This window comes from Protopterus annectens, chromosome 1.part2 (genome assembly GCF_019279795.1).
Source record: "Protopterus annectens isolate FY-2018-M chromosome 1.part2, PAN1.0, whole genome shotgun sequence".
NCBI lineage: Eukaryota > Metazoa > Chordata > Ceratodontiformes > Protopteridae > Protopterus > Protopterus annectens.
In genome coordinates this window covers 855,036,896-855,062,942 of record NC_056727.1, presented here as the reverse complement: position 1 = coordinate 855,062,942, position 26,047 = coordinate 855,036,896, and the positions used below count along the sequence as shown (strand labels likewise).

Below are 26,047 nucleotides of genomic sequence, written 5' to 3'. Positions count from 1 at the left end.
TATTCTTTCAACATCACATGCCAGCCAAACTAAAAAACTCACATTCACCTATTCACCACCCATGCACATGAGTACACACACACACACACACACACACACACACACACACACACACACACACACACACACACACACACACACACACACACACACACACACACACACTCTTTACAGTCCATTCACTTCCCTGATGACATACTCACACACTGCCTCACACATCCACGGACTCACAAACCATCCCCATTACTACTCTACTAAATGTTTCTAAGCTTACCTGTAATGCAGCATCAGCCATTGACTTGAATGGGGGAACCACAGCAGTTTGGTTGTGTTAACTTACATGGCAAGTCATGTTGTTTTTTATAGCAGAGTAAATCACTTATTTAAGCTTTTTTGGGAAGAACACATGGCTATTTAACATTAATTTGAAGTGCACTGTAAAGAGTTTAAAATAAGTGTGTGTGTGTGTGTGTGTGTGTGTGTGTGTGTGTGTGTGTGTGTGTGTGTATGTGTGTGTGTGTATATGAATGCCTGCATGTGTATATTTGAGCAAATCAGAGGGGTGTATTAGCCAAGATGATACAAGAGACACATGGTAATTACCACCAAAAAGTGCTTTGCACCACTTGACAGTAAATAAAGGCAATTCGAAAACATGCAATTTAGCTGATAAAGCTATCTTCCTCATTGCAGCCAACATGGTCTCTGAATCACATTTTATATGATCTCATAAACTGACCTTCCTGTGGTAGACTGATTATATGAGCTTTGGCCTTCTTTCTTCTTCTGTTTTATATGGCATCAAAACATTCACAGGTAGTTTATTAAGCAATAAACTCCGGAGTGATTTGACCATTGCCAAACTCATTCAAACATTTATTCTATACAGCATCTATTTTCAATGTCCATTTATTTTTATAATTTTCTTACGTCATTTTCTTCTAGCTGTGTTTTTGTTTTCTATTCTTTACAATTTTCCCAAAATAAACCCCTTTTGATTGTATAAATTAAACAATAGCTTATTTTCATCATATTTTCTAATTTTCTACACAAAGCACATACGTAATGATCCTAAGCAAGCTGCAGGATTCAGTATGGTCAAACTTTCTACTTAAGGTTATACATGAGTCTTCTTTTACATGTTTCATTAAGACACCCAAATATGCCACATATCCTAGATGACAACTCAGATGATTTTAGAACAGGAACAAACACACCAATTCATTCCAAAACCATTTCCCATTATTTGTATTTCTGTCTGAGAAAAATACATCCTATTATATTCAATTTGTCTCCTGTACCTTTACTTTAACCCTGACATCGCTCATACATTTCTCAACCTACCGAGTGTCACTGCTTTTCTTTATTTTCTACACTTATCAATGAATATCAGCTCATTAGCATATGGCATAGCTATTGGAAACTAGAGACATCTGTTTCCCATCTTGCTTGCAATAATATCGTTTGACATTTTCAGTTGCTGCAATCTTAGTTATTACAATAACCAGATTATCAGGCATCCTTGTTTTACCTCTTTCGTTATCTTTTCCTTCTGTTACAACCACCCATTCACTAAAACTCTTCCATAATCCATAAGCTCTTAATACCTCTTAATAACTGTTTATGATTTACATAATCTGAAGCTTTTTCTATGTCACCTGTTAGTATTCTTCCTTCAATTTTCTAATAATACTATCCAATACCATGTTTTCCTTGATTTCCTTGTATCTTAGCTGCTCCATCATATACAACTTTTTTTAGTACTTTTTCATGAATATTTTGTTATTACAATTATGCAAAAGAACTGGTCTCCTGTTTTTTAAACTTAGGTTCTTATCTCTTTTCCATACAATGTTTATTGTACTTGTATGTACTTCCTTTATCCAAATTCCCTTTTGTAGCCATTCATTAAGTGTTTTCAGAGGGAAATGTTTCCTCTTTTGACATTTATTTATTTAACTCATATCCAAGTTTGTTTACTTAGGTGAACTATGCATACTTACCATTTTCAACACTTCTTCTAACTCTTCCCTACTTATTATTTTTTCTAACTCTTTCTCTTTTGTTTCAGATAAAGTTTGTACATCCTTTTTCTTTTCTTGTGTTTCTCCCTGCCTGTATATGTCATTCAGCATGATCTTGTACTGTTTGCATTGTATTATCCAGTTTCCAAAATATTTCCCCTTTAGCATTTGAAATGATTTATAAACTATTTTCCATATACTGTATGCACTTTCCTCAAAAAGGGGGCATATGTTATTTTATTTGTTTTAAACAGGACCATTGTCTTCCTAACAAGTCCATATCTCTTTCTTTGATGGGTTCATAAATTTGCTTCTTATTTCCCAAAATACTCTCTTATTCTGTTCTGTTTTTTTCAAAATATCTTATGTCATCTCATACTTTTTTCTTTATTATTCTTCCTTTTTCTATTACAGCAAAACCTTGTTTGTATTTTTCTTTTAAAACTGCCCACCACTCTTCCAGTTATTTATAAAAGATGATTGTATCATAATGACCTTTATATAACTAATAAAACAAAAAAGCACCAGAGGCTACAAACAGTGAACAAACACCAAAACCATCGGCCACACAGCTGATCCAAAAAGAGAACTCATTAATGACACATTTAATCGACAAAGAAAAATGTTTTAAGCACTTTTGTTCTTTTTTAATTTGATAATATAATTTGAGAACTTCATCAGAAAAACATTTCTAAATTTTTTGACAAAGTTCTCAAATTAAAAACAATGAAAGCACTTAAAACATTTTCTTTGGCGATCCAGTGTGTCATTAACGAGTTGAGCTTGCCTTTCGGTTCAGCTGTGTGGCCAGTGTGGCCAATGGTTTTGGTGTTTGTACATTTATATAACTAGTTTACCATAGTTTTCATATCCACATCTTTTTTGCACATTACTTTTAACCTTTTAAAACCTTTTCATTTCTTTACAACATTATTATCATTACCAAATGCATCCCATATAGCAGCACCATCTAAACACCCTGCAACGTTCTTCAGATCATAAAAAAAATAATCAAGCCGTCTTCAATTTACTCCTTACATGTATATTTTGTCTGTGCTGTTCTACATTTATGCTTCTGTGTTTCTTCATATACCTTATTGCTTTTATGTTTTTTTAACTTGTTCTGTCCTTTCCTTCTTAAATTATGATTAAAGTCCCCACTCACCGCCATATCAGTTTTTACAATTACAGATCAAATATATTCAAACAATTGTCATTGCATAAATTTCAGTACATCTGACCAGTCTAACCTGTTTTCATACATGTAGTATCAGTAGCCTTCCCACTTTTCCCTCTGTAGTTTTCACATCACTGGTTTCCCTATAGTGCTATACCTAAACACTCTTCATATCTGAATAACCATTTAATAGTTCATAGGTAGATTTAGAGGAGGTTACTGGGGGTGCAATAGCTCCTCATCTGTGCTTTTGAAGAAACAATCAGCAAACAGATCATAAAAAAGTTTTGAATCACTGTTTTCCATATTACAGTTTTATCTGTAAATTGTACTTGCAAGCAAGCTATTCTGCATTCCATCTGCAGGTGTGAAATGTTGCCATTAGGGCAATTAGCAGATAATCAATTGAAGACTGACAGAGTCTTGCTTACCGAAAAGACAAAAGCACTAGACACGATTACATTTCAGTGTGGTTCATGTGAATCTGAGTTTCTTTGATGCTGTTTTATGGTTAAAAGGATGTTATACCTTGGGTATCAGCTGATAAATTCTTTAAAGGAATCTGAGGCTTACATTTGTTACAGTAAAATGTGACAGTCTCCCATAGTTATTTTTTGTTTTTTGCTTGTAAAATATATGAAATAATTTGTTGTGGCTCACAGATAATTCTATGTCTATGCCAAATAACCATACCTAAAAGAAAAATAAAAGTCACACATTAAGTAAATAGCATGTTTTCATCTCCATCTGTTGATGCAATAGTTATTGGCATCAACATATCTACTTAATATAGAAATTCAGAAAATACATAATTTATGTAATAACAATGAAATTATATTTTATTGTTGGTAGTGTTAGTACTTTTTTTGACATAAATACTATTTTCAACTTTTTTAACCCATCATTTTATATATAAATGTACATTTATTTCCTTCAGAGATGTAATGTTATGTAAAAACTTGTACGTCTCTGACTCATTTTTGTCTCTTCAATTTTAAAGTCATACCTGTCAAATGTCTCTGATTTTCAGGGATGCTGCTGACTTTGACTCAAATTTTAGCTTTGTCCCTATTAATCCCTTGTAAAACTCATGGCCCTTGAGAAAAGGTAGTAAATTATACTTAAATAAATAATGATAACAGAGATGTAGACTGCTTTTACTTAAGAAAATGTATATTAATTCATACTCTTATTCTATTAACTTCTAAAGTTAATAGTACTTACATTTTTAAAAATGTCCCTGATTTTCCCTAATTCTTTTTGGATTTGTTTCTAAATCTGATGAGGTTTGTCCCTGATTTGGTTGATAACTATGTTTAAAGCTACAGTAAGCAGACTGGCCCTTAGATAAAAATGATTAAACTATAATGTATCCCTGCAACACAAGAGCTCATGCATCATTCTTGTTCTCACCTTGTACAGCACAGTGGCAGAACTAGATATGTACTTAGTTTGCACCACACTGCTCATCGTGGACAAAGCCACAATTTACATTTAGCAAAATAATGAAAATTCATTTTTATTGGCTGATAGGGTTGCCACCTTTTCAAATGGCCAATGTGGGACATTTTTGGGACAAACATCAGATTTTACAGGCCGACACATAGCCACGAACAGTACAAAGGATAGAACTTAACTTTTTGCCTAAATAATAGCTTATTCCTGTAGCATTTTAGTTGCTTATTCTGTTTCTTATAACATTTAGGTAGTTCAAATACAGAATAACTGTTTTATGCAACTATTGCATACAATATAGGAAATAATTATGTGCTACAATCTCAGGACATTTGCTATTTTTATTATTTTTTTGTCAGGACACAACTGCCGAAAGAGGGACTGTCCCTCACAAAGTGGGATAGGTGTTAACCCTATTGGCTGAAATTTCATGAGCTATTCTGATAATTACACTGGTTTCCAGTCAGCACAATTATTCTGTCTGTAATTTCCATTGTTTATTCTAATAGATAAAAAGCAGATTTCTGTGTGTCTGTAAGAGATTAAAAGCAACTTTTAAAATACAATAGTAAAGCAAAGTGGAAGGAGAAATTTAAGTTTTGTTGAAAGATTAACCCAGTCTAAGATGTCAGATTCTATTAATTCCTTTGTTTTTGTACTTAGTACCAATTTTAGAATGTTTACAGGATTTTGTTGGAAAGTGGAAAAATATGGTGTTGAGTACTAATCCACAAAAAAGGCATTGTTTGAATCCACACCTCAAATATAGTTTGTAATAGGCTGCCAGCAGACAACAGGGTAAGATTACATTAGTCTCTCAGTCACCAGGAAAAATCAGCACCACAAAATCTGACTATGTGTGTCACTGCTTCCTTGTACCTTGCCGACTGCAAACTGGATATAGTGTTATCAGTTGAGTTTAAATCACTAATATTGACCCCTTCAGTTGCTTTATTCCCCATAGGAAATTATTGTCACTTAAGTTTATTGGTGTACACTGGAAATGACTTACTTGTTTACACAAATTTTTGTTTCTCACAGATTTGGGGCAACTCTGAAGTTAGTAGATATATACATATATATATATATATATATATATATATATATATATATATATATGTGTGTTATGGGTGTTTGGGGAACTTGTCCCCACATAGGAATTGATAGGAGATGCCCCAGCGTAGCTCAATGGGATTTGGATTTTCTGAGGTGCAGCATGCCCATTAATTCCGGGTTGGACATGGCTTCATACGTCAGGCACAGATCGCCTCTGAGCAGGGGGTGTGCCACTGAGTAGAGCTGGAGTTTCTTTAACCAGGCAGCATATGGCATCTGTTTGAGCCCTTTGATCCTCTTGGTGAGGTACTTTTGGGGTCTTTCCAGTTGCTGCAGGTGTCTGGTAAGGTACAACACAAAAGGGGCATTGTACTCAATTATGGGCCTGATGAGGGATGAGTAAAGAGGCACGATGACCTCCCCTGATCTAGATGTGAATCCCTTCATGATTAGGTGGGCTATATAAAATGTTTTTCTAACCACTTTGGCCACGTAGTTGTCCCTAATTACTTCTTCTGTACTTAATGGATTTCCACCTATGTGGTAATTTGTGGGCACTTTGTTTTTGCCAAAGGGGATGACTATACACTTTTTGGCATTTAGCTTGAGGCCATGGCTCTGGCACCAGTTGTCTGTTTCTATGAGGCTCTTTTGGAGGATGTTTGTGTCGGCTGGAGAGTCGATTATGGTGCCCAGTTTGCAGTCATCTGCGAACTTGGTCAGCCACAGTCTTTCCGTGTTGGCCTGTACCTCCGAGAAATATATACCGGACAAGAGAGGTCCCAGGACTGAGCCTTGTGGGACGCCACTTGTAACTGGTTTGGAGTCTGACATAGCTCCAGCAATTCTAACCATGTGGGTTCTGTCCTAGAGCTAGTTTGCAACCCATCTAGTGACATAGGGGTTTATATTTAAGCTGGTGAGCTTATCTATGATGCCCGAGTGGGGTATTGTATTGAAGGCTTTTGCGAGGTCCAGGTAGGCTGTGTGGACCACCTCCCCCTCATCAATGGCCTTGGTGACAGTTTCAAAAAATCGACCAGGTTTAAGAGGCAGGATCTGTCCTTAACAAAGCCGAACTGGGTAGGATCCAGTGTCTGTAGGTCCCCAATATCTTTATGAGGTCCATGATGATCCTTTCCATAGCTTTGCAGACCCACGCCACTCTTGCATTAAAACATGTGAGGTAGTTTAGAATCCATTCACAGTTTAATTCATCTCCTAGTTGTAACAATAATTTAAGACAATAAGACGCTGTCCAGTTCGATTCTCAGCTAGAGCATCTTCTGCGTGGAGACATGCATGAATGGGCGCACCTTCGTTGAAGGTTGTGCATCAGGCCTGGCAAGCCAGTAAGTAAAAATCAACTGCCAATCTTTAGCGGACTGGAGTTCCGCTGTGGTGACCCCTAACCGGGAAAAGCCGAAAGACACAACTATTTCCTAAGGGGTAAGCAGTATTAATTAGTAAAGGGAGACAGTATAGAGATAAGGCAATAGAGAAAGCAAAAGATTAGTCAGGGTAACAACAAGGATTCCTCTTTGAATGTCATAATCAAATCAAAACAGTTGAATTTACAATACATATCTCCTTCTGCATCAGTTAGTACCACAATTCCCCTACCTTAAAAGCCCTAACATACATGATCATTGCCAGTGCTGCACAAAGTGTAAACTCAAACAAACTTTCTGGCAAAAGAAATAAACATCTCAGCAACACTCCAAGAATCTGCTTCATCATCATAAAATGACAATCCTCTTTCCTAACACTGATCCTCTCATCCTTTCAACATCCTATTCACCATCCAAGCTTTCATCACATCTTCTAAACCCACCAATCTAGCTGCCATACTAATCTCAGCCAGATGCACCTTAATTGATCTAATTGCCTCCGCCCGGCATCACCTATGCACTACAAATTGCATTACTTAAACCACTGAGCACTTTTTGTAGTTTATTGGCAATTGACAGGCAACTGATGAAAAAAAAGCTAATGCTAAATTATATACTTTCCAGGTAGACCCCAACCAAGACTGCTGAATTAATTGACTCGCTATGGGTTTCCATTATTCCACAACTCACCTGCAAGTGCTACGGGTTCCTTCCATGATTCCTGTTCCAGCAACCCAAACCTGCAAAACTGAAACTGAGAAAGGCTATCAGCTTTATGACTCACCCCACCTAGCACATGCCTAGCTCCAAATGTGAAACTGATTCACAGGCTCTGCAACACCAATTTCCATAAAACTAACAAAACCAAAGGAGATCTAGGTGTTTTCTTGGCCAAATCTTGCACCACCACCTTGTTATCTGAAAAAAAAAACAACTTCTTATTTCTCAAATTTGCACTCCACACCACTAACACTGCCCAAATGGGTATAATCACCAGAAATGCAACATTCTTTTTTCACTTACCTGGCTACCCTTCTCACCACCTCTCCACAAACCATTCACCATCAAAATAAGCCTTTATGTCAAATGACCCAGCAGTATCCATATGAAAACATAAGTCATTATGCATTACCCTCTGTTCCTACTACAAGGAAACACCATTAAAACTGGTAAGAAAAAATGACCATAAACTCAAATCTTGCTTAACCACCATATTGATTCTCACACAATGTTGCTTCTTCTTTCCCCCTCTTAACAAGTTGGTAAATCACCTACAAAATGTTCTCCCTCATCTAATGGCCATATACACACAATTCAGCAATCCTAGCAATTCCAAATCCTAACTCTTTAATCTTGATCTTCTCCTTATCCCATTGAATCATATCCTTCAACTTCATCAACTTGTCCTGTGATAGACAAAATAAGGCCCCAAGCCACATCCAAAGTTAAAGCCCCTAAATTCTAGATTTTGCCCAGAGCTTCTAACTTGTCACCTGCTAAAGGAATACACAGTTCAGAAAACATAGCTGTAAAAGCCAACAGACCTTCCAGTAATCCATCCTATCAGCTATCAACAAAAGGTCATCTGAGTAATGAACTGCCCTTTGATTAACCACCCACTTTTGCCAAATCTGGTGTAATGCTGAGCTAAATTTTCAAATGTGGAATACACAATAGCGCAACCTACAGGCATGGCCTTACCAAAACAGAACTTTCCATTCATAAACATCCCCAGCAATGGCCAATCAACCTACGTAACTGGCAACAACTGAAGACCAGCCTCCATATCGAGTTTCACTAACCAGGGATTCTCAAACTCAGTGATAATGCTTACTGCATCACCCACTGAGGCATACTGAACTTCAGCATTAGCTCTGCAGAGATAATCTTTAACAGACCCCCTTCAGGAAATGATAAATGATGAATTAGCCTGAACTCACCAGATTTATTTCTGGGCACCAAACTGAAAGGGGATACTGAAAGCCTTGAAAAGAAGGCTCTTCAAAAGGCCCCAAAACCTGCCCGCCACAACCTCATTATCTATTAATCTCTGCAAAACATCTTCCTTCCCTTTTACTCCCCACACATTCCTACATACTCTGTCATTCCCTGCCACTGAGGACTTAATAGCAAAACCCTCCATAGAACCTTCTATCAACAAAGCAGCTAACTCTAGATTCACAAAACTGTGACACATTAATGGGTGAATGAGAATGCCTGCTTTCCTGACTCTCCCAGAAAAGGTGGGTTTCCTCTTTGCCTTTGAAAATTACCCCAACAGAAAACTGGGCTGACCAATAGCTATATGCCCCCATTGTCCTATGACACTGCTGTTACACTAACATTTTGCTGCCATGTGGGCTCCCCCACAAGTAACACAAACAGAAGCAAAATGATATACTGGCCATACACATCTATCCCAATTAAAGGACCAGCAGATACCTGGCTTCTCAACTGACACTTTCCAGGATCACCTGCACTATCCAATATGATTTCTAACCAGATATCTGCATGCTTTATTTCCCACCATAATATCTTATCAACTACTTGCCTCTTACGGGAGTGTTGATTATATGATTATACCACAATCAAACATTGCCTGCTCACAACTGTTGACCCTCACAGATAGTAAGAAAGTATGCTGGCAGCAGGAGCAATGCATGCTTCTCTAAAATTACCACCATATAGTACACAAAACCCCAAGTCCAATTATCCCAGGTCCATGCTACCCTTCTTAGCACCGTTGCACTGCTGATTCCTTACCCTTCATGCAACTGTAGCATCAGCTGACTGACCTGTGTTGACAAACGCACTGTCCTCCAGTCTTCTCCTCACGCTCTCTTCCATTTTATTACTTTTTTATATAAGTAGCAGCAGTTCTTTGTCACAGTGAAGCAAGAACAGCACCAACCTTACTATCTGCTGCAATGGCTAGATCTCGCTGCAATTCATTCTGTCACAGTTCTTGCTTCCCTGTGAGTTTCCCCACTGAGTGGAATGAACACATAACATCGATCCATTGTTGCATATAATGATGATTTGGAGTTCAGTGCAGGTACCTTTAAAGAAGGCTAAGTCACCACATTTTTTCTGTCAGAGTCAATTAATTCTTAGACTCACTTACTTAAGACTTGCTCAAAAAAAAAGGGGGGCATTGCACCTTCTAGCTAATGAATGAACTCCACATCAGTCTGTATGTCTGAACCTATGGCACCTGCCACAGTGCAAGCACCTGATCCACCACCTCAGGCACATGAGAAATGGATCCCTGCACCATTACGCAACCAAACCAAAATGACCTAAATATAAACTATCTGCCTGCCTGCCATGTGACTGCAGACCATCAATACACCATGTATCACCCCTTCTTGTGTTAACTGTACTCCATATACTGCTGCACTGCAAAGATCTAACCTCGTAACTACCTTCTTTTTTATGTACAGCTACCTTTTACCATGCACGTAAACCCAACCCTTAATCAAAGATTCTTACGTCAATACTCTTCAAATGTTCAATCCTCTTAACTTTTCATATCTACCTACTGCCTGGCCTATCTCCCCTTGATCACTTGGACATGGGAAAGTGATATAAACAATCACTATGCCAAAAGACTGAAACACCCCCTTCTCAGCCTTAAAACCCCAATTGTCTTCCCTGCCTACCTCACTTCTTACTTATTAATCCTCCCTCCAACTTAACCCTTTCTTAGTGGGTTTAATCCATCTTTACCTTCTTAAACTCCAGTTTATAACTGATATGTCTATCCCCATTCCCCCCTCTTTGCACAAATATGTCAACATGTAAACTATACTTATGCTAATGTGGATTCTTAGCATTTATATGTCTGCAGCCTGTAACTGTCAACACTCATGAAACAAAACTTCTTTAAAGAAAACATGGTTTTACTTTGTGTAACAGTTATGTTAAGACATCAGATTAATGCAAATGTCATTGTACTTCTTAAGTAAAAAAAATTGACAGAACTTGCCTACTGCTGTATACTTATAAACACATTTTTAGCACATATAGAAACACCATACTCAGAACTGAGATGCAAAATATGAAGAAAGGAAATGAATTGCCTACCAAGTTGTACTTGCTGCAGATAGCTTTACAAAGGAAACTGATCAGGTTTAACACTGATTCAGTGTAAGGAATAATACTGCAAAGCACTCGGAGAGAAACAGGCTGCATGTGCTAAACAATCTTATGACAAGCTAGACTTCCTGTAAACAAAGACTTTTATTTTCTGTCATACTCTTTGGGCGGCCGCGGTGGTGCAGCAGTTAGCATTGCTGCCACACAGCAAGAGGTTCTCCAGTTTGATCCTGCTGGGGTGCCTTCTGTGTGGAGTCTGCATGTTCTACCTATGGTCGCGTGGGCTTCCTCTGGATGTTCTGGTATCCTCCCACATCCCAAATACATGCTGTAGGTGGATTGTACACTCTAAATTGGCCCTATGCATGAGTGCATGCATGTGTGGCCTTCTGTGGAAGGTTGGGCGCCAGGCTGGCAACTCATCACCGTAAAAACTCCACTGCCAATCATGAGCGGACAGGTGATTTGCTGTGGAGACCCCTAACCAGGAAAAGCTGAAAGATAAAGTACAACTTTAAATACCATGACAGTTCATTGCACAAAAGAAATTATTCCTAATACACATGTTGCTCTGAGGACAGTGAATGTACTGCAATAGATTCCTTAGCTGCATTGGTTTAGTTATTTGTATTTCTCAAATCATATTCCCTTCCATAACAAAGATACTGGTTTCCAACATACTTCATACAAATCTGAATACCCCCCCCCAAAAAGAAAAAAAGAAAAAGAAAAAAAAAACTAAAAACTGGCAGTATAACGATATGCTCAGCTTACATTAAAATATAGTGTGATGGGGAGGAAGTCACTTACTCAGACTGTTGTTCCTTGACTGCCTCAAAGAGAAACATGTACCTGTATTTATTTATTTGTATTCAATAACCAGGGTAGACCACTGATCCACATCTGCATTTTTCAGCTTCAGCCTGCAGGAGCATTGACTGGTTAAGTGTCTGTTTAGAGTCCCACTGTGAGGATTCATAGCCTTAATCATCTGTCCTAACTCCCAGACAATTTATCTTTTAGTACTCAGAAAATTCTCATTGTGCCAAGACTGCTTACTTAAAATGCTCTGGCAGAAAACTTGAAAACATGAAATCTTACAGAAAATAAATCATTATATGCATTTGAAATGTGTATGTTATGCAATTAACAAAGACAATCTGATAAAAGTATCAACATAAAGTGGTGGCAAATCCACATATACAGTGATGCAAGATATTGACTATTTTGCAATGAAATATAAAATGCAGGGCATATCAGAAATTAAGCAGTCACACATATATGATGATCATAAACTCAGCATTTGTATGAAATGTAATCACTCCAGTCCTTTTAAAGCCTCTACAAATGGTGAGTGATATTGTGTGCTACTTGTCTGTAAGAGACAAATAGGTGTAGAAAATACAGTAAAATAAGTGAAAGTAAGAATGCATCATTTAAAGATGTCAGTTAAAATAATAAAGCAGGAAATGAGCAAAAAGTGCATCACTAATTGAAGTGAGATGACATAATATGAAGAAGACATGATAAGGCTTGTCAACAGTACTTATAGCAAAGTGCTGAATAACAGGTAAAAAATGAGTGAGGGGCTTCAACGAGAAACAGGAAGGAGAACAATTCCTGATGGTAACACAGAAAGCAAACAGTATTAAGAGACAGATGGAGAGGAAAGAAAGGATAGGTCAAAGTATAAAGAAATGGATGGAAGGAGAGACAGTAGGAAGTGAACAGAATACAGGTAAAGTTGAAAGGAAAAGAGCGACAGGTCTATATGAGGAAATTTAAGACAGATAAGCAGTTAACGTGTATAACAGTACAGGACTACAGACACTTCTGTCACGGGATTTTAGGGAGAGGGTGGGCTGCAGATGAGCTTCATGTCATAAATCCAACAAATTTACAAATTATGTATATACAAAGAAAAGGACTGTGAACTCCCAACAACTTAAATTTCTAATCATAATACAGATTATATCTCATGGAACTACCACTCTTCAGTGAAAAAGGGTAGTCTTTATTAACCTAGTCTACATTTATATTTTCTCCCCATAAATGACCATCTCACTACTAAAATATCGGAGTGCACCACCTGTTTCTGTATATTTGATGTTTTCAGATTTCTCCAAATATAAATATATTTACTGTTATTCTTCTGCTCTGCAGTTTATATACTAAGATGGGTCCATTTCTATGCATTGTGCATTGTATGTGGTTTATTTAAATTCTAGAAGTCAGTTTTCCTTGTACACGGTTTTGTAAACATGTACACAATGTCACTATGTTACCATGTATGGAATATATAGACCTAAAGTTATTTTTGCAAATGGATAATAACAGTACTAATTACATTCCCTCTTCCTGTGTAACTTTATTATAGCACCCTTTAATCAGCTATGTACCCAGCAATCTATTATAGCTTCATTAGGTAGAAACACTTCTGCCAGAACATATTGTAATGTAATAATCTGAGGGCTTCTTTTAAATTGGTTTTGCTGATATATTTAGGTTTCACTTTATCTCTCTCTCTCATTCTCTCTGGAGAGTTAGCATAGCTATTGTCAGGAAACAGCAATCTGCATATCTGTGTTAAGAGTAGAAATCTGCTTGTAATTTGCATCCTTTATATAATTTGTGTCACACATAGTGTGTGTTTTAAAGTGACCTAAAGTAAGAAAGGTGTTGGATATGGTGGAAATCAGATGGAGAGCTATAATGATATGCAACTCTGAAATGACAGTGTGCCAAAGAACTAATGTCACTGACTTTTATGGGGACGTATTATTCATACGGATCTTAAAAATAGTAGGTCTAACTGCCCTTGGAATATGTCAAGCTATAGATATATAGTTGTTGTTTTTCATTTTTAAAACTGACTGAAATACAATGAGATTTCAAAGTCAGTGCAATTATATTGGCAAAGATATTCACAGTTATTTCACAGCAGAATTATCTTTTTGTTGCTACCTAATACATGGCAGTATGGATACTTACCATTGCAACAATGTAGACTGCATTTAAGTTTTCAACCTGAAATTGTCTGCATTTAGAGATGCGCTGTACATTTATAACATTTCTTTACTCAATATTATGTTAACACTAATATTGCAAAATTTAATCTACTAGGTTTTCAAAAGGGCCATGCTTTCATGTTTGTAGATGTTTTGGATCTGAACTTTGTTGCCAAGGTTAAGCATATATTGGTTATAAATTGGGCATAATGTTTGTATACTCTTACAAAGAAAGAGTACTGAAAGACTCTTGTTAAGTGAGGGAGTGTTTCTTTGTGTTGTAGTGCCATCTTCTATGTATGTCAGCCTTTGAAAGTGGTAAACTGGAACTTGGCCTGTTAGAACAGATTTCAGGAATGCATGATGTGATGTCATGAGATCACAAAGTAGCAAATAAAGCAGGAAGCCATCAGAACAGCAAAGAAAGAAAACTATTTTACTTCAAAGCTGGGTTTGGAGTTTGGGTTGTCAGGATGTGTGTGTGTGTATGTATGAGTGTCTATGTGCGTGTGTGTGTGTGTGTTTCTTTGCATGTGTTTTCGAGCACATGCATACCTACTGCTTGAAAAGGATAAAAATAACTAGAAAGTTTAAAATGAAAGAATTGAAATATGGTGAAATGAAGTTCATTGCTAAGGTACTTCAGGCACTCTGTCTGAAACAAGTTACAAGATATCACTGTGAGTTTTAGGAATAAAGGAGTTAATTCAGAGTAGGTGTACTTGTGAAATTTGCTGGAACGTAATGTAGCTTGCGAAAAATGAATCTGACAAGCATCCAGCCTTTTTGTGGAGTAGTCTCCCGTGTCCTGACATCCTGTACCCTATTAGAGAGCCACCTGGCTATTTTTCGTTAAACACCAAGATGAAGCAACAGATTTAGTAAACATCTCTTATCAGTCCCAGTTCCTAATATGATTTGTAAGGATATTAAAGTTTGGCTTAAATCATCTTAACTAAGGATCATGATTGTTTGACATCTCTTGAGAATAATTCAGTATGATAAAACATATACCTGAACTATACTGACTAAGCATGGCCTAAAAAAAGTCATATGATTTTCTGGAAGAAATAAAGATACTCCAATACACATCTGAAAAATTATGGTCACCTGACAATATACTGTGAACTTAAGAAGTACAATATACAAGATCAGAACTGCCGATGACACTATTTTCTACTACAGAGATTGGGATAGTACTGTAAAACACAATGCTCTTCTTCAAAGTAGTCAGTTTTGCCACCAAAATGTATGTGCTGTAGTAAAAAAACTGCAGTGGCAATTTTTACTCTGCACCAAAAGAAATTGAGATCCACTAATAAATAAGAGTTGAGATTGCATATGTTAATTGGTGGCTTCTCAGGTCCAAACCACAGTTTAGTAATGAGATGTACATCAATAACACCTTTTAGCAATGTAGATTCCAAAAAATATATATTTGTTTTTCAGCCATCTTACATTAGTAAGCAGATTATTTCACATAGGCTTCTCTGGTTCTAGATTACAAGAAGATCAGCAGAGGTCAGCAAATTATTAACAACTATCTTAAGACTTTGACTTAATAGTTTACTGCCTACATGACTGACATATTCACTTACCAAATCCTTCCCCAAAGGAATAGGGGAGAAGCAAGCAGAAAACAATCCATATCTTCATCCATCCATCCATAACCCCTTTTCCCATTTTTGCATGAGTTCAAGGTGTCAAGTCAACACTGGCAATCAACTAGAGCCAATGGCTAGCCCTGCCACGTACCTTAACTACTATTAAGGATATAGGTTACACTCAGTTTCATAATCAAAGGAAAGAAATGGTGTCATATTAATATAAGCAAACCTAAAAATATTACTATTAAGAAAACTCTAAAAGTCTAAGCAAGTGGACCTGTAAGCACTCACGTCATATAACAAACAGTGTTTATATAACATCATATTATTATTTAATAATAAGAAAAATAACAAGCTACATATCTGAGTGCTTGGAGTTTACTTTTAGCACTGCAGTTTGGCACATCCGCCAGTTCACTGGCAGTGCTTACCTTTTTTTACTGTATAGCAAAGAAACAAAAAGGCAGCAATAAATGTCATAAGAAATGAAATTATATTACCTTCACTCCATATTGATGCACATTTCCTCTGTTGTTTTCTTTTTGGAAACGCTACTTACTACTGCTTGTTTAAAACCCTGCAAAATAGAGAATGCATGCTATAGTATGGAGATCATGATTTTAAAAACCTTGCTAACCCTGAACTAATTCTAATAATATTTTTCTTCAATCCCCAGCACTAAAAAGCAGAAGATGTGGCAGCACCCATTTGCTTAACAAGAAATATGCAATGTAATCCATGTTCTTCATATAAGTACTACTTTTGCATCCTCACTTATATCACTAAGATATAAAATGTACAGCAAAAGAAAATCAGGGAAGTAAACTAATGGCCTCAGAAAATAAGATGGGTTAGAAAGAAAGTAGGAAAGTGGACTTCATAAAAATAAGATAGGCCATAATGAAAATAAACAAGGTAAAGCACCTCTATAAAATGAAACAGGCATAAAAAGGGAAGTGAATGAATTTTTTTTCTATATATTTAATCTAACCAAAAGTAGCCACATTAATTTGTGAATATTGGGGTAGATATAACTTTTATGTAAGAATCTAGATATGTAGAACTTAGAAGCCGAAATAGATTATGTTGGGTATTCCTCATATGAAAAATATGTGTACAATATATCTCAGAATCCAGTGTAAAACACACATAGGGTAACCAATTAATAATCAGAACTTTGCACATCAAAGTGAATATTATAGACTATCACGTTGAATGTACTTCTTTAGCTGTACCATTTCCCCAGACATTACATCAAAATGTACATACAGAAAGTACATTTCAGCAGTACTCCTGTCAACAGCAAATTTTCAAGAGATAAGCATTTCAGCAATTAATAATAAAATTCATCATTACCACCATTTGAACCTCAGCTGAATGCAATTTTTTTTAAACTACACCTTCACCTTGGTTTGAGCCTAGGTCAGTTTCACATATCTAATAAAATCATTGTTCATTTTATGTCAGAAACTGACAAATTTATACTACCTCATGCTAGCTGAAGCCATCTTTGTGTCTGTTAAGAACTTACCCTTCAATTTGAAATGTGAGACCTCCCAATGCGGTGGTGACATTTCAGTTTGTTGAAAACTTTGGAACCTTTCCAATGGGTTTAAATCAATGTAAGAGCATATGCTTACAAGTATTCAGTAAAATAGAACATCACTGTAGCAGTATACAGTAACATATTTAGTATTTTATAGGAAAAAAAAGCAGAATTTGCAAGCAGAAACTAGAGCAATGTGGAAAAAAATATACCCAGCCACTTTCAATTATGTCTATTAAAAACAATTTACAACCATACTTAAATATGCAAACAATATATGTTACCCCATATGAGCTGTAAAATGAGACAATTCCAGGCACATTGCAGGTACTGGGAAGAATACTCTTGGCTAACATCAAAGACTGATGCAATACTAATTCCATGAAATTTAATTATACACTGATGTAGGAATGAGGTCCATTCCTGTCATCGTATTAGAAATGTGAAATATTTGGCGAAATCAAAGAAAGAATGAAGTATAACAGTCATACTTTGAAAAAGTTGTATCAAAGAACATGGATCTTGTTAACAAGGATGCCATACTGAACTCTACTATCTTGCAACAGGAAGCACTTCAGCAGTTATGAATAACATCTTGGTAGAACTCCATGCAGCATGTTTCAGAATTCTGGCTAGTCAAAGGATGTTAGAACAGACCAATTAGGATTGCCATTACAAACCTTGTAGATTTTGTCATCTTTTCATAAAATAAATCCAGATTTTAGTATCTGCCAGATATGGACATACCCTGCCAATTAAACATGTCACATTTGTCCTATCCGAAAACATCTTTAAAATGCCTGCAATGTAATCACCTTCCCAGTGGTTTAGTTATATTTATCATAACAAATGGAAAAAGCAGTACCTAACCACTGGGTTGTGGCATATTTACACAATGAAATGCTGACAAATGAAAAGAAGTGCTTGATTTTCATAACCTGTTATTTCTTTTGCTACCTTTACACATCCACAATATGCAGAAGTTATTCTCCCTTATTTTCCTACTTAAAAAGGCAGACATAGAGATGAAATTTTTGACCAAAGTTTTCTTAAATACTTTGCATTAAAGAATGATTAATCTTTAAACAAAATATATCCTTTTTGAAAGACAAGAGAGGTTGACAATATATCAATTCACAATTTTTGAAATTATCCTCATCGATGTAAGAGTTACAAAGAATAGAGTCTTCCAGGAGACAAACAGTAGAAGCAGAGTGTATGGTTCAAAGAGAATTTGGAATCAGCTGTCTTATAGAAAAAATATCAAATCACACCCCATATTGATACAACAATCATTTTTGACAGCCTTAAATGAAAAAATTCAACATGTACTGTGGAAGCTAGTAAAGTGATTTAAGTAAATTTGCTGACAATAATGTCAAAGAAGGTTTTATATATGAGTAGGTTTAGACAGTCTTATAGAGAGATTGTTTTATACTTCATTACAGCAGGAAAAAATATGAAAATTGATGTATACTTTATTACTCTGGTTGCAGTGAAAATTTCTTGCCTATTTATGCCCTGTAATGTCTTTCAGAGTGAAAGAAGACATGTTTGCAGTTAAAAGGCCTGTATTTTATAATGGTGCTTATGGAATATATTTTCTGAAATCATTTTTTTACATTTGAGGGGGAGTATTTCAGACAAACTAAAGGAGTAGTGATGGGTGCCAGTTGTGCACCCATCTATGCAAATTTGGTGATGTTTTCATGGGAGAAAAAGTACATTTTGAACTCAGAGTTTAAGGACTAGTGGCATATATATTCACATTACTTGGACAATGTGTTTATTTTGTGGAAGGATAAAGATTGTGAAGTGAAGGAATTTGTGAATTATATGAATAATGTTTGTTCATACTTTAAGTTTACCCACAATGTCTCAGTGGACAGCATTGATTATTTAGATGGCACAATATTTAAAAAGTATAAATGTTTTGGTTCCTAATTATTAAGGAAACCTACTTATTCTAATACTTATTTGGACTTCAACATCAACCTAATGCCTATGCTTAGACAGAGAGCTTTAACATTATATTAGCATAATTTTAAATTATTTAGAACTGTTTTAAAACTTTATAACATTTTTAATGATTTTTAGTGCTTTTTAGCTGGTATAATTGTATGAATAACATTTGCTTTGCTGTTAAGTCAATATGGGTTGTTATGGTTGATTATGCCACATCTTTTTAGTTATACATAGTTACATTTTACACTTTCATACACTGTAAATTATGATTTTAATACCCATTTTGTATTAGAAGTGTGACTGTATTTAGCATATAAGGTTTATAGGGTGGGGATTTTGTTCTTGTATTTGTATTTGTACTTTTTAGTACCCACTACAAAGTGGGAGTTTACCTTAGTGATGTACTTGTGACACTGCCAGACCAGTTATCCGGAATTTTGTAAATAAGTCTGTTATTTGTGAATATTGATATGATTTATACAGAACTGTATGTTATGTATGTTATTGGACGGCGCAGTGGTGCAGCAGTGGCATTGTCGCCTCACAGCAAGAGGTTCTCCAGTTCTATTCTCGGCTGGGGTCCCTTCTTTGTGGAGTCTGCATGTCCTCCCTGTGTTCATGTGGGTTTCCTCCGGGTGCTCTTGTTTCCTCCCACATTACAAAGATATGCATCTGGAGCCTTTCTACCCGGGCCTCCACTGAAAATTGGGTTTGTTCAAAGTCGGACTTTCCTGGTTAACAAATGATAAATAAAATAAAATGTACTGAGCTTCAAGAATGTAACCACAGCATACCCTGCTGGAACATAGAAGACTAACTTACAAAACTTCAAGAAAAAAGCTAGAAGTTTTTTCTATTGTCCTGGAGAAAAGTAATTACTAGGTTTAAAATGTAAAAGTGTTTAATTGTTTGACGACTTCCAGTTCTTTTCAAACATCTGAGAGATACGTATTTTTGACACAGAGATGTTAGTTTCTGTTAGCCTGGGAACTGAAGGCAGATGACAAAGAGTGATGTCATCCAGGCTGACCCAGCAGTAAATATTTAAATTGATTTAAGAACTCTCTGAGAAAGACTGTGCATTTCGTATTTTGTCTTTGACCTGGAAAGATCCATTATCTGCACTTGCCTTGCTCTATAAGTCAGTCTAGGGTACAGTAATTTCTTTTAGATATAGATAGAAATATAGTAAAGATTAGTTTAGATGTGTTCTGTGCAATGGTGGTGCTGCGGTAGCATTCTTGCCTCACAGTTAGATGTTGCCCTTTCGATTCTCAGTTAGAGCGTCTTCTGTGTGGCGACATGCATGAATGGGCGTTCCTTCATTGAAGGTTGTGTGTTAGGCCTGGCAAGTCAGTACGTAAAAATCTACTGCCAATCATTAGCGGACCGGAGTTCCATTGTGGCGACCCCTAACCGGTAAAAGCCGAAAGACACAACAAGTTTAGATGTGTTCTGTATTTATTTGAGACTGTCCTGCAATGTTGTTTTAAAATATTTCCTGTCATTTTCAACTCTGAAATAACTATGTTGCTTGAGTATTGTCTTGTTCTTTTATTACTTATTATTAAATATATTTAAACCCATCTTTGTGGCTGGTTTGTTTAGAGATATTTAAGCTCTTATAGGGATAGGACATACGCACAGATTCACTTCTATAAATATATGTTTGAATATATATGTTTAATGAAATATTTTACCTTAGAAAACTGTGATTATAACCTCTTTAAAAAGGAAGCTTAAATATTGTTTTGGTTTGCAAAACATGTACTTCTTTGGTAAGAAAGTACTTTAGAATTATGCCTTCCACTATGTTTTCAACTATTGTTACTTCTTTTTTAACTGCAGTTGTCTTTAAACTTTAATTAATCTTTGACTTAATGGATATGTAATTTGTTAATTTAATTGATTAATTGTAGGAGAGCCCTTTGTATAAAGCAGTTTGTTTTACTGAGTTGTTTTATGGTCTGAAGAAGCGTACAGGAAGGTACGCGAAAGCGCTTACCACAAATAAACTTTTTTGTCTTTCATTATAAAGTCGTGTCGAGTCCGAAGTTTATATTTCATAATATTTCTGTCTGCTGTTAACTACGGCCTCTTAGTTGTGGTAGATTTTATCTTTTTATATTTACTTTTACGCTTATCTCCACTACAACGCACGACATGTCTACAGCTAATGTGGAGCTCGATTATGTACCAGAACCAAGGATGCCCAGGAGAAAAGAAATGTGGACAACTCTCCTAAAAGATGGACTTAATCCTTTATTGGATCTGGACTTGAAAGTACCGAATGGTAACAAAATTGAGAATAGCAATGATAATCTAGAAACATTTAATAACAAAATAAAAATCTTAGAGAATGATCTGTATAAGTTTCAACGTTTAAACTGGCAAAGGAAGCATATGGAAGCGTGTATATGCTTCAAATTAATCCCTAGAGGAATGCGTATACTTTGTATGCCTTCCTATGGTGATGCTCATCCGCACCTGCTTAAGCGATGGCAAGAAATTAATCTGGAAGCCAGTATGCAGTATGTACGACTTATTGAATACTTTAGTCCTATTGAAAATGAACTATTATCTAAGATCAACATCTCCCCAACAAGAACTAATTGAAGGTTTTCCTGATGACCACTATCAGAGAAGAATGGACAGTCTTTTAGCCAAGTGAGCTCATATGCTCTTGGTTGCAGCAAATCAAACAAAAGAAGCTGCAACGTGATTTTGAAGACTTTACCTCTGGTAACGTCTTCATTTGGCCGAGGAAAGAACTGCCTACTACTCATACTCGCACGCAGATGCCAAACACGGTGCCGCATGATGACACAATCATTACAATAACTGAACCAGCGTTAACAACTTCTAGAGTGACCCAGGATGATAACTCGAGAGAGCACTTCACCACACCACCTGAAGTTCCTATCATAACAACACTCCAGGCAGCTACATCAACCCCTCCCTAACCAGGAAGCATCGCAACAAACTTAACCACAAAGATTTAGGTGCCATTCCTAAAGATTTATAGTAAGGCTTTTTACCTTACCCCATAAAGCTAGCATGAGAGAACGCCGGAACAGCTGGAGCAAAGAGAAAGTTATCGAAGACAACGAAGCCTTCCCAAGAAGGAGACATTATCAATAAGGAATCAGCTCTTTTTTAATATGTCCAGGTATGTACTTTCAGTTGATGATGAAGAGCTTCTTAACAAGGGACTGTCTTTTGTCCCATCACAAAGTAGCGTTCTCAGAAATATTGACAGACCTCAGAATGTTTACGCTCCATAGCGCTAAAATTCTTTTAAATCTAAGCCAACTGGAGCCAATGCTGTTGATGCTGATAGTTTAATGTTTAAAAAGAAGAGCTCTTTTTATCCAGTAATACCTGGGCATGTTGAACTCTTTATCCAATTGTGTGAAAAAGACTTTTATGACTATTTTAAGAACAACAAGAGAAAATGTATGTTTTTTAACATGACGAATGGCATGCATTCTTCCTTGTATAATTTGATAGACAATGATAGCTTAGTCTTTAGACCAGTGGATAAAGTGGGGTAGCCATTTTGACAAAACAGCATACCAAGGATTAATGCAAGATATGTTGCGATAATACTACATACAAGGAAATAGACAATGTAGAGCTGTCTAAAATCATAGCAAGGGTAAAAGATGATATATATGACTCACTTATGTGTGGACAAATCTGGGAAGAACTGTATAATTATTTTATTATTGAAAAACCATTTCTACCTGCTATAAAAGGTTTGCCAAAAATGCACAAAGTTATAATTTCCATTAGACCAATTGTAGCTAGTGAAGGATGGGTAACGGAAAGGTGTCAGTATACCTAGAAAACTCTAAGACCCATAGTAAATAAAATTTTGAACATTTTAAAAGACACCTACCATCTTCTGGAATCGTTAGAATCCTTAGATAAAGAACTGGTTAAAGGACAGCATTTACTAGTCACATTAGATGTAACTAGTCTTTTCACGTCTATACCCAATATGGAAGGAGTTCAAGCAGTGAGAGAATTCTTATCTACATGTACACATCTAAAAAACAATGATATTATCCTTATTTGTCAACTGTTAGACCTGGTCCTCTATAATAATGTGTTTTGTTTTGAGGGATGTACCTACTTGCAGACATCAGGGGTAGCCATGGGCACCCCTAGCGCGAACACTTATGTGAACCTAGTGATGCACAAGTGGGAAAGAGACTTCATTTTTACTCACACATTTTTTAAGAAAATTTTGGCTTACTATCGTTTTGTGGACGACATCCTTTTGGTTTGGGATGGCTCAAGAGAAGAGTTTCTAGAATTTAAAATTACCTGGAAACCACCACAACATACTTAAAATTTTCAGCTTACATGTCATATGAGTCAGTAAACTTTCTAGATGTATGCCTTAGTATAAACAATGGCAGGTTAAGTTCAACCTTATTTAGGAAAGCCTGCTGGAGAAACTCTATTTTGTGTTATGATAGTATGCACCGCCATGTTTTCAAAGGGATAGTTAGAAGTCAGTTCCTTAGAATATCTAAAATCTGTAAAAATAAAGATGACTTATCCCGTGAAGCAGACATTTTAGAAAAATCTTCATTGAAAGGAAATATGAAGAAAGTATGGTAAAAGATATTAGGTCACAGGTTTTGAAAGAAGAAAGAGATACAACCTTACCCTAATGAATAAATCTAAGCATCATACAGAACTTAGAAACTCAACTAATATGAAAGGAATTTGAGCTTCTTTACCACATACACCAATGACAATATAAATATCAGGACAATAATCAATAACAATTGGAAAGTGCTAGTATCTGACCATTATACACAACAACTGGTAGGTGCAACACCTCATTTTGTTTATAGGAGCAATAAAAGTCTTAAAAGAATGCTATGTGACAGATCCAGCAGAACTGAACAAGTTCTTACTGAAAATGTAGGCACTTATCCCTGCCATAGATGTAGTTATTGTAAATTTATTACAATGAGCAAATCTTTATACACCCTGAAACTAAGTATGTTTTCAAACCAAGGTTTTCAGCCACTTGTGATAGCTCAGGCTTGATTTATTTAGCTTGTGTAAAATGCTCAGCATTTTATGTTGGTTTGACTAAAAGAAAACTTAAAAATAGGATGTATAACCACATCTATGACATCAAGAAACAGAATGAACTGAACGCCTTATAAAACATGTACAAAGTTGTCCTGACATTCCTTTGTATTCAGAGTCTTGGAAATAGTTGAACCAAACTTTAGGGAGGGACTATATCAATTTGTTAGAACTTAAAGAATTAAAATGGATTTTTAGATTAAAAGGCATTACTACCCAGGTTTGAACCTTTATGTTTCTATCAAGCCGTATCTCAATGCATTAGGTAATATGCTAGATTTTTATAATGTTTTTAACGTTTTTTTAACATGGCCTTTTAAGCATTTATATGTGATTTAACTTATATCTATGCATTTGGACCAATGAATTAAATTAATTTATTTAGCTTATGACAAAGTAGCAGCACTGTAATAGTTTAGAAAAAGTGTTTTCATTTACTCATTTATTGTCTTAAATTGTCTGATCTATGAGTTTCACCTAAGATCTCATTCATTTTTCTGCTTTTCTGACTTTAAACCCCCTCCCCCCCTCCCCTTTCCTTCCCTTCCTTTCTCCTTCCTATCCTACCTTCCCTTCAGATCTTTTTCAACCTTTTTGTTTTTTCCATTTTTCTATTTTTGTTTTGCAGTTCATATTCTGTTGATAATTTCATAAATATGTTGCAATGAAGTGTAAAAAACTCCATAAAAACTACATATAGACATAACTTAAAGTTCAGACTCTTATAAAACATTTTAGTATGTTGATTTATTAAATATATTGTTTTATATTTTTGATCAGGACATTAGTTTAGCTTAAATGTGTAGTTTAGTACTTTTAACTGAAATTTTAAAATAGGACATACACACAGATTCACTTCTATAAATATATGTTTGAATATATATGTTTAATGAAATATTTTACCTTAGAAAACTGTGATTATAACCTCTTTAAAAAGGAAGCTTAAATATTGTTTTGGTTTGCAAAACATGTACTTCTTTGGTAAGAAAGTACTTTATAATTATGCCTTCCACTATGTTTTCAACTATTGTTACTTCTTTTTTAACTGCAGTTGTCTTTAAACTTTAATTAATCTTTGACTAAATGGATATGTAATTTGTTAATTTAATTGATTAATTGTAGGAGAGCCCTTTGTATAAAGCAGTTTGTTTTACTGAGTTGTTTTATAGTCTGAAGAAGCGACAGGAAGAAGCAGCTACAAATAAACTTTTTTGTCTTTCATTATAAAGTCGTGTCGAGTCCGAAGTTTATATTTCATAATATTTCTGTCTGCTGTTAACTACGGCCTCTTAGTTGTGGTGGATTTTATCTTTTTATATTATTATTAAATATATTTAAACCCATCTTTGTGGCTGGTTTGTTTAGAGATATTTAAGCTCTTATAGCACTTGAATATGTATTTGGTGACACTGTACAGGCCACACCTAAATAGCCTTGTTCTTGGTCACACTTTCCATTTGGATAATAGTAACATTACACAGTAGAATTGGTGACCCTTTGTAAGGGTCTTAAGTAGCTGATAAAGAGGGGATGGTGGCAGTGATAACTACCTTATAGTCTGGGCAGCTAGAGGCATAGCTAGTAAACCTGTGCCAGCCTTCCCCA

The 26,047-nt window shown here is 35.8% G+C and overlaps 1 protein-coding gene across 5 annotated transcripts in view; it reads right to left on the bottom strand.

Moving 5' to 3' along the window:
* CHRM3 (cholinergic receptor muscarinic 3) overlaps nucleotides 1–26,047 on the bottom strand; it is a 3,548,735-nt gene that overhangs the window by 991,020 nt on the left and 2,531,668 nt on the right. For all 5 annotated transcript variants that reach the window (XM_044059170.1, XM_044059177.1, XM_044059184.1 and 2 more), the window contains one exon: nucleotides 16,317–16,393. The gene's annotated coding sequence lies outside the window, so the exon portion shown is untranslated. The remainder of the gene's footprint in view (nucleotides 1–16,316; nucleotides 16,394–26,047) is intronic.